This window comes from Bos indicus, chromosome 12 (assembly GCF_029378745.1).
Source record: "Bos indicus isolate NIAB-ARS_2022 breed Sahiwal x Tharparkar chromosome 12, NIAB-ARS_B.indTharparkar_mat_pri_1.0, whole genome shotgun sequence".
Lineage (NCBI taxonomy): Eukaryota > Metazoa > Chordata > Mammalia > Artiodactyla > Bovidae > Bos > Bos indicus.
Genome location: NC_091771.1, coordinates 48884180 through 48899539, shown reverse-complemented (window position 1 = coordinate 48899539; position 15360 = coordinate 48884180). Strand labels below are relative to the sequence as shown.

The 15360-nt window shown below is 37.9% G+C and overlaps 1 protein-coding gene across 2 annotated transcripts in view; it reads left to right on the top strand.

Annotated features, from left to right (window-relative positions):
- The first annotated feature begins 13641 nt into the window (after positions 1–13641).
- Positions 13642–15360, top strand: part of KLF12 (KLF transcription factor 12) — a 567887-nt gene continuing 566168 nt past the window's right edge. For both annotated transcript variants that reach the window (XM_070800616.1, XM_070800623.1), the window contains exon 1: positions 13642–13868. The gene's annotated coding sequence lies outside the window, so the exon portion shown is untranslated. The remainder of the gene's footprint in view (positions 13869–15360) is intronic.

Below are 15360 nucleotides of genomic sequence, written 5' to 3'. Positions count from 1 at the left end.
CTCGGTCTCTAGGGCAAATCCCTGAGCACCTAAACTCCCACCAACAGGATGTAGGATACTAAAGCTGTGCAGCCCCCAGTAATAACATATGGCCTCAATGTTCATCTCTACTGTTGCCATAAAGAATTATGTTGGTATGGGTAGGGTGACTGCCATAATAAATAAACCCACTATTTAAAAGCTTCAAACACGTTGGAAATTTTATTTCTTATCCACATCCTAGAACTGAGCAACTGAAGAAGTGAGTGTTACAGCGTTTACCTGTGCAGTAATTTGGGGGTTCAGGTTGAAAGAGGAGTTTCTACCGTATTTAACATCATCTTTTAATTGTCAATCTCCACTTGAGATACTTGATGGTGAGTTGGAAGGAGGGGGAAAATGACACGTAAGCACACATCCTAGTGATTTTATGGTCCCAGCCTGGAAGTGAGGTGCGGCACTTCCACTAGTATTCTATGGGCTAGAATGCAGTCTACATGTCTACAACTAAGTCCAAGAAAGGCTGGAAAAGGTGTCCTAGTTGTGTGTCCAGTAAGAAGAATAGGTGTTGGAGAGCAATTAACCATCTCTGCCACAAGAGAGGAAAGAAAGACCCATCCTGAGAGTAGTACTTGGGCTGTCCAATTAAATGACCAAGTACTTCTCCCTACTGCCTGGATAAGAAGCCCTGCCACTCTCATCTAGCAGAATATAAGTGCCATGGACCAGTGACTATTGTCAGGTGTTTCTACATTTCCTTTTCAGAATTGGAATTGATTTGGTGAGGGGTTAGGAGAATAAATTATATTTTATAGTAAATATGCTAGCGATGAACATCTTTTTTTAGCCATATGTGCACAGACTATGATAGAAGAATAAATGTCCAGGGATCCCAGATGCAGTCAATAATACACCAGATTGGGTGTTTTGACTGATGAGATTTGGGATTATCTTTTGTTCAGAAGGTGGTGGTATATTTTATGTAGATCAGAGCATTTTTAAGCAAATGTGAAAGGGACAAGGTGATGGTTGGGCAAGAGGTAAACCTGAGGAGGCATTTTAAAATTGCTAGCCACCATTAATTCTCCTGTTTCCCAGATTTCAACAGAACTAACATATTTTTCAGGTACCCCATTCGCTTCTTGACTTTAATGAGTCAACAATGGTCATCTCATCCCAGGTGCCTGCAGTACAGGGACTGATACATCATACAAGTCTAGTCAATGAAACATTAAGGGAAATCTGCTGATGGCTTCAGAAAGAAATTTTTCACTACATATAAAAGGAGACTTATGGGGGAAAAGGAATCTCTTTTTCCATTTGACCTTGTACAATACCTGGAACAATGCCAGCACTGTGTGACCATGAAGGGAGCTGGAGTGAGGCTGAGGCCACAGGAGCATAATAACAAGAAGATGGAAGGAGCGTCAATTGCAATCCCAGTATCTTTAAGTCACTAAACTACCTGGCCTTGGAACCACACAATGAGAGGCTATAACCTTCTTATTACATAAAACAATACATTTTTATTAGTGTTTAAGACATTTTGAGTCAGGGTTTTCTGTTACTTTTAGTTTAAAGTCTCCCAGCCAATAAAGATTCTTTGCGTTATCCAGTCCAGACATCTCTTATAATAATGGGGAAACTTAAGGTTTAGTGCCTTGTCATGGAAAATACACCGTCTATATCTGGTAAGTATGTGCTGTCCTTTGTAGATAAATATAGTCCTGGGAGTACATGTCAGTAAAGAAAGTGTGTGTGTGTTTCATGAGGATGATACATTGGGATGGGTCCATCTACATTTTATCAACCAGTTCTCTTTGTAACTGAGAACATATATTTGACATCCAGTTGAGTGGAGTCAATGGTATAGTGCCTTATTATGAAATGGGTTGAAGTTATGTCAGCATAGAACACATTGTCTTGGAGCCATTAGGATGTCGGGCCAAACATCAGAAGGTATGCTTACTCTGAGAGTAAAAAGAACTGCTTTACATGTCTTGGAACATGGAAGGAATTGAGAATTATCCTTCAGATTCTATTTTATCCTAACTCTATTGCTTTGGACCAATACATAGCAAAAAATAAAGCTTTGCAGATGTGGGTGGCTTAAATGGTATTTTAAGATCCAGTGTTTGTGTTGGGATTTTTTTTTAGCAGCTGAACATTTCCTATGAATGTTTCTGAAGTTCCTGCAAATCATTTTCTTCCCACTCCATTATATTATACTCCACTTCCACCTTTCAATTATTGTGAATACGTAATGATGAAAATAACTACTATAAATAATGCATTGACTTTTTATATCTTCTTTCCAACAAAAAGAAAAATTCATGCCGAGCTGCAGGGGGAACAGAGCAGCAGCTGGGCCAGTTTCTCAGAAGACTGGAAGGAAGCAGTTTGTCCTCTTCTTTGGAATGAGATGGGAGGGGCTGTGGATAGTAGCCATACCGATGTTCTGCAACCACACCCTCACCACCCCCCTCCATTTTTAACATGGATAATCTCCTTAGTGAACATGTAAAAAGCTGGGAATGACAAGAGCAGTGTTCTTTTGTTTATCCTTCTTTCTCAGGAATTAAGGATCTTTAGTTTTTTATTTTTAACTTTTTCGCTTGCGCTGGTTCTTCGTTGCTTTGAAAGGATTTTCTCTAGTTGTGGCAAGTGAGGGCTATTCTTTACTGAAGTATGTGGGCTTCTTGTTGAAGTGGTTTCTCTTGTTGTGGAGCATGGGCTCTAGGAGCAGGATCTTCAGTAGCTGCAGCATATGGACTGAGTACCTGCAGCTTCCGGGCTTTCTAGCATGGGCTCAGTAGTTGTGGTGCCCATGCTTAAGTGTTCACAGCATGTGGAATCTTCCCCAACCAAGGATTGAAACTGTATCCCAAAGTCCAGGCTTTAAGGATCTTTAAGAAGATGGTATCAGCAATCGTATGGATTTGCACAACCATGGGTAGAAAATGTAACTGTTTTATTCTTTGGGACAGGGCATTTGGTACAATCCTGCTGCTGCTGCTGCTGCTAAGTCACTTCAGTCGTGTCTGACTGTGTGCGACCCCATAGATGGCAGCCCACCAGGCTCTCCGTCCCTGGGATTCTCCAGGCAAGAACACTGGAGTAGGTTGCCATTTCCTTCTCCAATGCATGAAAGTGAAAAGTGAAAGTGAAGTCGCTCAGTTGTGTCCAACTCTTAGCGACCCCATGGACTGCAGCCCACCAGGCTCCTCCATCCATGGGATTTTCCAGGCAAGAGTACTGGAGTGGGGTGCCATTGCCTTCTCCAGGCTAATCCTAGCTCACCTTAATCTCAAGGGATGGGTCATTCTAGAAACAACGTGGAATTTGGAATCAGCAGACCTGAGATGAAGCTCCAGCTCTGCCACTTACAAGCTTTATAACTTTACTAAAGTAGCTTCACCTATCTCTGAGATTGACAGTAATAGCCAAATTATTCCTTCATTTTTACTTTATTTTCTCATATGGATCCTCTTTCAGAACATTTGAAGCAGATTATGAAAAATTATATGTATAATAATCACCTGAGGCTGATGAAACAGAAATAGAAAAGCAGAACAAAGAAAACGGAGAAAGCATTTCTAACTCTAAAGGTTGATATAATAGCCATAAATATACATTACATTAGAATCTGAGGTTCCTAGAAGCCAGGGCATGAAGGGAAAAATGAGGTTACATATACTTGGTTTTCATTAAGGAAAGTGAACATCAGTTCCTCTGAGGACACATAGCATTTTCCTGGCACAGCATTCTCCAAGAAATTGAAACCATATAAGGGTAACAATACCTAATTCCCAGGATTGGTAAGTGAATTAAGTATATATAAAGGCCTTTATAAATTACAACCTATTATTGAACATTAATGAATACATAAATATTGATTAAACATATTTAATATAAGTTGAAAGCAGAGAACAGAGTTTTAACATCTTACTTTTTTTCAGTGGAAAGAATTTGTATATCATATCTATACTTTCCTATCTTCCTCTCTTCTAGAGCAGAACACACAGGACACAGAACCACTTGTAGAAGGGGTTTGAGAGTTCATGACTATAAAAATCAATGATAGAAGTTGCAGTACATACAGCTATAAATATAGATGTGAGATAACTATGTGGCATATAGGGATGAATGGAAAGACCCAGCAATGGGTCTGACACTTGCTTTCTAGGGAAAAAAAATCACCAATCTTTGTTCGCTTTTAAACAATCTGACTCTTGTAAAGGTGGAGTGAAAAATGTACAGCTGTTGACCCCTTGCGCAGGGTAACACAGCTGCCTTTCTGTAAAACTAATTAGTGAACTAAACTTGAAGCAAACAGCCTTCTCCCCAGTGATTATCACAGTCCCCAGGTTACCTACACAGTCACTGTGTCTCTTCCTCCTCAACAGCATTCAAAGCATCATTCCTAGTTTCTTGATCACAACCCAATAGGCCAGGGTCATCATCTTTTCAGCTTATAATTCCTTTTACACCTCATTTAACCAGTTTGAGGATGCAGTGTGTAGAAGGAGCATATCTTAGTACTTGAAGAAGTTATCCAAGGCCAAAGAGTATGGTCTAGTCCAAAAACTGTCAACAATATTAACAATACCCAACAGTAGTTTATCAGTTTAAATGTCTTCTTTCAGTACCAGGAAGAGATGGAGGATTCTAAATACAAGAAACTATCATCAATGGAGAGAACCCCAGATTTACATTTGCATAATCACCTTACGCTCAATTACCCTGCTTTTCTCACTTAACTTGCCTCCCATTCCCAATGTCTCTTTTGCCTTAAGCTGTAAATGGTATTCAGGTGGTGTCTTGAGCCATTTTGGAGAGTTATTGTTTTCCAATGTATCTCTCATGTATACTGGAGGTATTTGTTGTTGTTGTTCAATCACTATGTCATATCTGACTCTTTTGCAACCCCATGGATTCTAGCCTGCCAGGCTCCTCTGTCCATGGGATTTTCTAGGCAAAAATGCTGGAGTGGGTTGCCATTTCCTCCTCCAGGGGATCTTCCCAACCCAGGGATCAAACCCATGTCTCCTGAATTGGCAGGCAGATTCTTTACCACTGAGCTACCACCAAGGAAGCCCATATGAGAGGTACACATGTTCTTAAACTCTGTTTTTCTCCTGTTAATTTTTCTTTTATTACAGGGTGGTTTCAGGCAAGTACCTAGAAGGGTGGGGGAAATTTCCTCTCCTATATTAGGTGGTAATACCTGTATTATCTCAATACATTCTTTAAAAAACATCTTGCACTCAGGTGATGGTGAGGTAACACCCAGTGTTTGTTGGACAGTGTCACAAGGGTTAATATTATTGCTCCTTAGGCACTAGTAGGCTTGGGGGCTATGTAGTCATGATCATCAGGGAGTTAATTTCTTCCACTTGGTGGTGGTTTTAGCATCTGTAAAATAACTCAGGAAATGTGTATTAGTTGCTTTTATCTAAGGATACTTCAGAAAGGAGTTAAAGCAACAGTAACACAATAATAATGGGGGACTTTAATATCCCACTCACACCTATGGTTAGATCAACCAAACAGAAAATTAACAAGGAAACACAAACTTTAATTGTGACAGTGGACCTGTTATACCTAATTCATATCTACAGGGCATTTCATCCAAAAACAACAGATTTCACCTTTGTCTCAAGGGCACACAGAACATTCTCCAAGATAGATCACATACTGGGCCACATATCTAGTCTTGGTAAACTTAAAAAAGTTGAAATCATTTCAAGAATCTTTTCTGATCACAATGCAGTAAGATTAGATATCAATACAGGAAAAATAAACTATAAAAAACACAAAACATACAGAGGCTAGACAACATGCTTCTGAATAACTAACAGAAGAAATAAAAAAGGAAATCAAAACATGCATGGAAAAAAATGATAATGAAAACATGACAATCCAAAACCTATGGGATTAAGTAAAGCAGTGCGAAAAGAGAGGTTTATACCAATACAAGCCTACCTCAAGAAACAAGAGAAGCATCAAATAAACATCCTAACTTTACACCTAAAGCAACTAGAAAAAGAACAAAAAAAAGAACACCTGAAGTTAGTAGAAGGAAAGAAATCATAAAAATCAGAGCAAAAATAAATAAATGAAAAAGAAATGAAGGCGACTGTAGCAAAGATCAACAAAACTAAAAGCTGGTTCTTTGAGAAGATAAACAAAGTAAACAAACCATTAGTCAAGACTCATTAAGAATAAAAAGGGAGAATTAGACAATTAAATTAGAAATGAAAATGGAGAAATCAAAATAGACAACACAGAAATATAAAAAATTATAAGAGACTACTATAAGCAACTATATGCCAATAAAATGGACAACTAGTAAGAATTGGACAAATTCTTAGAAAAGTACAACCTTCCAAAACTAAACCAGGAATAAACAGAAAATTGGAACAGACCAATCACAAGCATGAAAACCTAAACTGTAATCACAAATCTTCCAACAAACAAAAGCCCAGGACGAGATGACTTCACAGGTGAATTTTACCAAAAATTCAGAGAAGAGCTAATATCTATCCTATGCAAACTCTTCAGAAAGTTGCAGAAGGCAAATTCCCAAACTCATTCTATGAGGCCACCATTACCCTGATACAAAAACCAGACAAAAACACCACACAAAAAGAAAACTACAGGCCAATATCACTGAGGAATATAGATGCAAAAGTCCTCAAAAATTTTTTGGAAACAGAATCCAACAACATATTAAAAAGATCATACATCATGACCAAATGGGCTTTATTCTAGGGATGCAAGGATTCTTCAATATTCACAGATAAATCAATGTGATGCAGCATATTAACAAATTGGAAGATAAAAACCATATGATTATCTCAATAAATGCAGAGAAAGCCTTTGACAAAATTCAATAGCCATTTATGATTAAAAACTCCAGAAAGCAGGCACGGAAGGAACATACCTCAACATAATAAAAACAATATTTGACAAATCCACAGCAAACATTATTCTCAATGGTGAAAAATTAAAAACATTTCCTCTAAAATCAGGAACAAAGCAAGGGTGCCTACTCTCACCACTACTATTCAACATAGTTTTAGAAGTCCCAGCCACAGCAATCAGAGAAGAAAAAGAAATAAGAGGAATCCAGATTTGAAAAAAAGAAGTAAAACTCTCAGTTTGCAAATGACATGATCCTCTACACAAAAACCCTAAAGATACCACCAGAAAATTACTGTAGCTAACCAATGAATATAGTAAAGTTGCAGAATATAAAATTAATACACAAAAAATCCCTTGCATTTTTATACACTAACAATGAAAAAACAGAAAAAGAAATTAAGGAAACAATCCCATTCATTGCAACAAAAAGAATAAAATACTTATGAATCAGTTCAGTTCAGTCTCTCAGTAGTGTCCAACTTCTTGTGACCCCATGGACTGCAGCACGCCAGGCCTCCCTGTCCATCACCAACTCCCAGAGTTTATTTAAACTTGTGTCCATTGAGTTGGTGATGCCATCCAACCATCTCATCCTCTGTCATTCCCTTCTCCTGCCTTCAATCTTTCCCAGCATCAGGGTCTTTTCAAATGAGTCAGTTCTTCACACCAGGTGGCCAAAGTATTGGAGTTTCAGCTTCAATATCAGTCCTTCCAATGAATATTCAGGATTGATTTCCTTTAGCATGGACTGATTGAATCTCTTTGTAGTCCAAGGGACTCTCAAGAGTCTTCTCCAACATCACAGTTCTAAAGCATCAATTCTTCAGTGCTCAGCTTTCTTTACAGTCCAACTCTCACATCTATACATGACTACTGGAAAAACCATAGCTTTGACTAGATGGGCCTTTGTTGTGCCTGACTCTTTGTGACCTCATGGACTATATAGTCCATGGAATTCTCCAGGCCAGAATACTGGAGTGAGTAGCCTTTTCCTTCTCTAGGGGATCTTCCCAACCCAGGGATCAAACCCAGGTCTTTCACACTGCAGGCAGATTCTTTATCTGCTGAGCCACAAGGGAAACCCAAGAATACTGGAGTGGGGTAGCCTATCCCTTCACCAGCAGATCTTCCCAATCCAGGAACTGAACTGGGGTCTTCTACATTGCAGGCAGATTCTTTACAAACTGAACTATGAGGGAAGCCCATATACTTATGAATAAATTTACCTCAAGAAACAAAAGACATATATATATATAGAAAACTATAAAACACTGATGAAAGAAATCAAAGATGACACTAATAGATGTAGAAATATACCATGTTCATGGATTGGAAGAATCAGTATAGTGAAAATGAGTATACTACCCAAAGCACTATAGATTCAACTCAATCCCTGTCAAGCTGCCAATGGTATTCTTCATAGAACTAGAATGAATAATTTCACAATTTGTATGGAAACACACACAAAAAATCCTCAAATAGCCAGAACAATCTTTAGAAAGAAGAATGGAATGGGAGGAATCAACCTTCCTAACTTCAGACTATACTACAAAGCTACAGTCATCAAGACAGATGGTACTGGCACAAAGACAGAAATACAGATAAATGGAACAAAATAGAAAGCCCAGAGATAAATCCACACACTTACAGACAACTTATCTTTGACAAACGAAACAAAAATATACAATAGAGAAAACACTGTCTTTTTAACAAGTGGTGCTGGGAAAACTGGTCAACTGCATGTAAAAGAATGAAATTAGAAACTTCCTAACACCATACAGAAAGGTAAACTGAAAATGGATTAAAGATCTAAATATAAAACCAGAAATAATTAGGGGAAAACATGGAGGAATACGTATGTTTTCTAACATACATGTTTTTCTAAGAGGAAAACATAGAACACTCTCTAGCATAAATCACAGCAAGATCCTCTATGACCCACCTCCCAGAATAATGGAAATAAAAACAAAAATAAACAAATGGGACCTAATTAGGTTTAAAAGCTTTTGCACAAGGAAGGAAACTATAAGCAAGGTGAAAAGGCAGCCTTCAGAATGGGAGAAAATAATAGCAAATGAAACAACTGACAAAGAACTAATCTTCAAAATATACAAGCAGTTCAATACCAGAAAAATGAACAACCCAATCAAAAAGTGGGCAAAAAAACTAAACAGACATTTCTCCAAAGAAGACATGCAGATGGCTAATAAACACATGAAGAGATGCTCAACATCACTCATTATTAGAGGAATGCAAATCAAAACCACAATGAAGATTCATCTCATGCTGGTCAGCATGGCCACCATCAAAAAGTCTACAAACAGTAAATGCTGGAGAGGGAGGGTGTGGAGAAAAGGGAACACTCTTATACTGTTGATGGGAATGCAAACTGGTACAGACACTATAGAGAACAATGTGGAGATTCCTTAAAAACCTGAGAATAGAACTGCCATTGACCCAGCAATCCCACTGCTGGGCATACACACCAAGGAAACCAGAATTGAAAGAGACACATGTACCCCAGTGTTCACTGCAGCACTATTTACAATAGCTAGGACATGGAAGCAACATATAGGTCCATTGACAGGCAAAGGATAAGGAAGTTGTGGTATATATACATAATAGAACTACTCAGCTATAAAAAAGAAAACATTTGAGTCAGTTCTAACGAAGTGGATAAAACTGGAGCCTGTTATACAGAGCGAAGTAAATCAGAAAAAGAAACACAAATACTGTATATTATCACATATATACAGAATTTAGAAAGACAGTAATGATGATCTTTTATGCAAGACAGCAAAAGAGACAGATATGAAGAACAGACTTTTGGACTCGGAGAAGGTGAGGGTGGGATGATTTGAGAGAATAACATTGAAACATGTATATTACCATATGTATAACAGATGACCGGTGCAAGTTCCATGCATGAAGCAGGGCACTCAAAGCCGGTGCTCTGGGACAACCCAGAGGTATGGGGTGGGGAGGAGGGTTCAGGATAGGGGGAACACATGTGCACCATGGCAAAGACCATCACAATATTGTAAAGTAAGTATCCTCCAATTAAATAAATAAAACATTATTGTTTAAAGAAAGGAGTTAAAGCAAAGAGGGAGGGGGGTGTCTATCCCAGAAAAGGCCCCATAGGGTCCTGCTCATTACACTTCCTTATAAATACCTTCATTTAATCCTCACAATTCCTTTGTGGGTTAGTTACTATTTACTCTAGTTTTCAGATAGAGTCAGACATATATGAATTTGAAGCTTGTTTCTGCTCCTTATTAACTATAGGAGCTCAGGCAAGCTATTAATATTATGAATCAATGTCCTTACCTATAAAACAGGAATAAAGACTGAATAAGATAATATCTATGAAGCATCTTTAGAGGGTCAGACATAGAGTAAGAACATAATAATGGTGATTATTATTATTGTATTTCCTGAACAGAACTCTTGTAGCCACAAAAAATTATAAATTACCTATTAAAATATTTCAATATTCTTGAAAGTCACAGTCATGTTCTATTAGAATATTTCCTCAGGTAATATAATTTTCTTAGTAATACTTTGATCTATACTTTGAATTTGTGGATAACATTTATTTAAAAAAAGAGTCCCCAAACATAAACTTATTTCTTCAGAATAAACCATAAAATCTTCTAGGACTCTTCTCATGAAGCTACCAGGTGATTAAATCAACAAGAAGAATTTCTGTCTGAAGCCTGTGTTAGTTTGTGCTCTGAACTCAATAAATGCAAAACAGCTGCCATGCTGTAGGACTATGAATTTTAATCCTTAATATTTTCACGTTATAGGAACCTCAACAATTGGTGCACAGAAATCTTTTCTTATTTGATTCATTCTAGAGACATCAGATTATTGTTTATGTGTCTTCTACATTAGATTTACCCAAACAGCCCAACTTCTTCAGGTTGGTAAATTGTTTAAAGGTGATTTATCTGAAAACAAGTCATAAATATTTTTCAGCAGCAGCCTCCTAATGTGCTGAGTCTTTGTCACAAGTGTCTTCCATTTCTTATAGCACACTTCATTCTAAATGGCCAACTCTGGCCTTGAGAAAGTGTACTGTGGCCACTGTTTCTGCTGATATAGCCCAGCTTTTCAGCCAGCACTGGGTCAAACTTGGAAAGTGCTTTGATCTTTTCACTGAGAGGCACATGGTCTCTGTGTCAAATATCACCAGTGGCACTATTTCACAAGTTGTACCCAAGTTGGCATGAGGACTGGGCAGGAGTTAAAACTCAGAGTCAGGGATAGGTGTACACAAGCAAACACTCGAGCCAAACACACCAGGGCCAAAAGAAAGTTGTAATACAGGGAGCAAAATAAGGTACAGGGCCAGAGTCCAGTCTGGGGTCAGAGGGCAGAAAACAGGCTGCATAGCATCTAAAACTGCCATCCCTTTGCTAAAGTTGTTCATACTGGACCACCTGCAAGGAAAGCGACTAGCACTTAGGGGCCAGAGCTGTCTCACAAATGCCACTTACAGCAGAGATGAGTCAGGATGCAAAGAATTTGAACTACCATTTCACATCCTTGCTATGTTATCAGGTAAATACACCTAAAACTCATTGACTTAAGGCCAGCTCCATGCTGTGCCGTGCCAAGTCGCTTTAGTCATGTCCAACTCTTTACCACCCTATGGACTGTAGGCTGCCAGGCTCTGTCCATGGGATTCTTCAGGCAAGAATACTGGAGTGGGTTGCCATTTCCTACAGGGGATCTTCCTAACGCAGGGATTGAATCCAAGTCTCAAATTGCAGGCAGATTCTTTACTATCTAAGCCACCAGCCAATGATAAAGTCACTCATTTGTATAAAAAGTGAAATATGCATTTCATTTTTGATATAACCATTCCAACCCTTTTTGGGAATTTTTGAATTCTGATAGGTTTTCTTTTAAAAATTACTGGTTTTGACTCATTTAAGGTTGCTTATCCAGTTTGTCTAACCATTCTTTCACAAATTTCATATTTTCAAAACATACTCATGGTAACTGTATAGATGATTCATTAAATGCATCCTTTGTGAGTATATTGCATTCTTTAGTGAATACTTTCACAAATGGTATAAATTAAGTAAATTAATACATAACTTGCATTTGCTCCCTTCTAATGAAGGATTGCTGTTTTGGTGATAATATAGAGAAGATCTGTTATGACTATATTATGTAGATGTCAGGAACAATGAAGTGCAATGGAGGATTAAATTAAACAAGAGATAAAGTATAAAATCACAGTACCTGGCATATGTTAGCTACTTTGTTAATACTAGTTCCTTTTATAGAAGTGAGAAATTAATTCTTGTTACCAAGTTGACTTGCTTGATATTTCATATATCTGACTCACCAGATTTTTGCTTACTTTTCATTTCACATGGAATCTTACCAGTCTCATTTTATATGATATGAAGAAATGTGAAAGTAGATAAAGAAATACTTTTAGAATCTCTGTGGTTCCAGTTTGCTGTATTTATTTCCCTAACTCCAATTAGAGACAGCCTCTGGGAAAAGGAGTTATTTCCACTTTCCCTATAGTGGCTCCAGTGTTCCTAATACTAAACCTCTAGCCTTCTGTCTTCTCCCTTCTGGCCTCAGTGAGCAAAGGAGGGAGGTATACCAGATGTTGCAAGCCTTGCCTCTCCCCACAGGACATGCTGTGGGCAAAGAAGCCAACTTAGTTATGCTCAAATGCATTCTTTGCTTGAGCACCTTGATATAGTAGCTGGTGAGATGAAAAGGCAGAGAATAAAAAGGAAAGAGTTAACAAGATACGATCAGAGTGTGTGAATGTGGAAAAAGAGACTGGAATGTATTAGAATGAAAGCATTCAAGGTGAGCAGAGAGAAGGATCGATACATAGTTCTAGTTTGGTGAAAGAAAAAAATATGGCTTTGTTTGCCTTATGTTTGCTTCCACATAATGGCAAAGGCACGATATATAACCTGCAAATATCTATGCAGAGAAAGAAGGGAGAGAATCAAAGTGTATGTTGGGCACCTGGATGATATAAATCAATTAGATAACCTGGCTTCAGTGGGAGAAGAGCCAACTGTTGAAGCACCCATCTGAAAAAGGTTAAGTGTGTGGAGGAATCCTAATGAACTATTGTATCAAATGTGCAGTGCTGTGTATTTAACATTAGAACAAAGTAGATGGTGAGTCAGAGTCTAAAGAACAGAACAAAGTGAAAAGGTAATGGGTAGACAAAAAAGAATGGAGGTAGGAGTCAGTGCAGAAAAGAATTAAAGATAAAATAAATAAATATCAAGAGGGAGAAATATGTAAAAAGTGGCATAAGGAGGACTTAAGTATTATATTGTTTTCTAACAGGGATGAGATTTTAGTTGTTAAGAAGAAAACATGTGTGCACTAGTTCAAAATCCTACTGAATCAATACATCCTGAACTACCAATCACGAATTAAATACATTCTCTAGAATTTGCCCCTTTAAGTCTCTTAGATATCCCAAGTTTGTCTTTTGGGGGCTCACCCAGTTTGTTGTCATTATGTTTTTCCTACCTGCTAAGTGAAACATCCTTTTGCAGTGGGCAAAGATCTGATTTCAAGCAAGATAGGATGCTGACTTAGCTCCAAGGAATGAGTCATGACTGGTCCAAGTCATTTATAATAATCTCATTCCCTTCTATTAATGGATTTGGTCCCAAATTAGCATGTGAATCAGTTCTGGTTAATGATACATCAAGGGAAACCTGGTATTTTCCTTCTAGCCTCAAAAGTAGTGTACAGGGACTTATCCATTCCTGCTTGTGATACTGAAGTAAAGACATAATGTCTGGAGATGTGGCAGCTGTCTTGCAACCATGAGGCAACAAGCACAGAAGGATGGTGAAGTTGAAGGGTGAAAAGGGTCAAGGGCTCTGGTTGAGCCCATTTAATAGCTAAGGCTGTTTCTGCGGCTGCCAGTTACCAGATGTGCTACAAGGGTAAGCTACTGTTTAGCTGGATTTTCCGTTATTTAAACTGAAAGCATTTAGTCATTCAATCATATCTGGACTTGGACAATCAACTTATAACCTTCATCATGTCTTTTAGGCTTTTAAAGAATGCATTTGTTTGGTACTTCAGGAAACTATTTAAATGAGTCATCTCAAACTAACATATTTAAAAGTAATTTAGCACATTCTTTTGTTGTCACAGATCCAGAGAACTTAAGCATGACAAGTTCTTCTACCTATTTTCATGTGTTATCACCTTCTACTTGGAATATTAAAAGAAATTACAAGAAAATTAAAATATAAATAAATTACAGTAAAAGTATAAATATTCAATATATGAATGTAGATAATAAAAATAGCATTCCCATATTGCCTCCTGATTATTTAACTTAAATTTATTTAAGAATACACAAAGTCTTTATTTATTTATTTAGCCATGCTACGTGGCATGTAGAATCTTGGTTCTCTGATCAGGAATCAAACCCAGACCCCCTGCAGTGTAAGCTCAGAGTGTTAACCATTGGACCGCCAGTGAAGTCCCAAGAATACATAAAGTCTTAAAAGAGCAAGAAGCCCATATATATACTTTTATTTTACCTTGGAAATAAACTAGAGGGGTTAAAAGATGTGATTGCTTAACTAAGACAGCAGCAAGTAGAACAAGAGTACAATCCTTCTTTCAGGCAGAAGACTTCCTCCTCCATCATCTTGGTTTCCAAAGGAGACACAGAAGCACTGTCATAAATTATTGAAATCTGTTCATTAGAAGGCAATGACCAGATGTGGCCGCTCCTGAAATACACCTTTTTGTTATCTTCAGTTCCTCCATTATTATCTCTATCCATTTTCTTACGCATCATGCTGGTGTTTCTTCTTTTATTCTTTCTCATTTTCCTCTATTTTATTTGTCTCCTCTATACTGATGACCTCAGCTCTCCCTTCCCATCTTCTCCTGATTACCCTCTCTCATTTTATTTAATACTTCTTTTCAATCTTCCACCCATTCTTCCACTAAATCCAATACCCTGTCCCCATCCACTCATCCATCCACTTTCTCTTCTAAACATAAACATCTAGGACTTTAGCAGCTCACTTATTTTCCTTGGTTCTTTTTACTTATTTTTGCCTGTCTAGTCTTTGGTATAGTCTGTTTTCATTTTCAAGTCCATCTTTTACACATGCTTTTTAAAATACATACTCTAACTTCAGAATTATTATTTTATTCAGTATAATTTGCCATTTTCCTCTGTTAACAGAGCAGTAATAGTCGTAAGGACCTTGGCCTGGCACTCAAAGCAATGCCACTGCTGACCTGTAATTCCACGGTTGACCTGCAGACCTCTGCCAGGGGTGGAAAATAAAGACTGAAAATGCTGACAAGGGAGGTGAGGAGAAGCAAGCAGAATCCGGAGAAGCAAGAGAGCACTGAGGAAGCAAAATGAAAGAGAAGAACAAATAAACAGCCTTATATCCTACGATC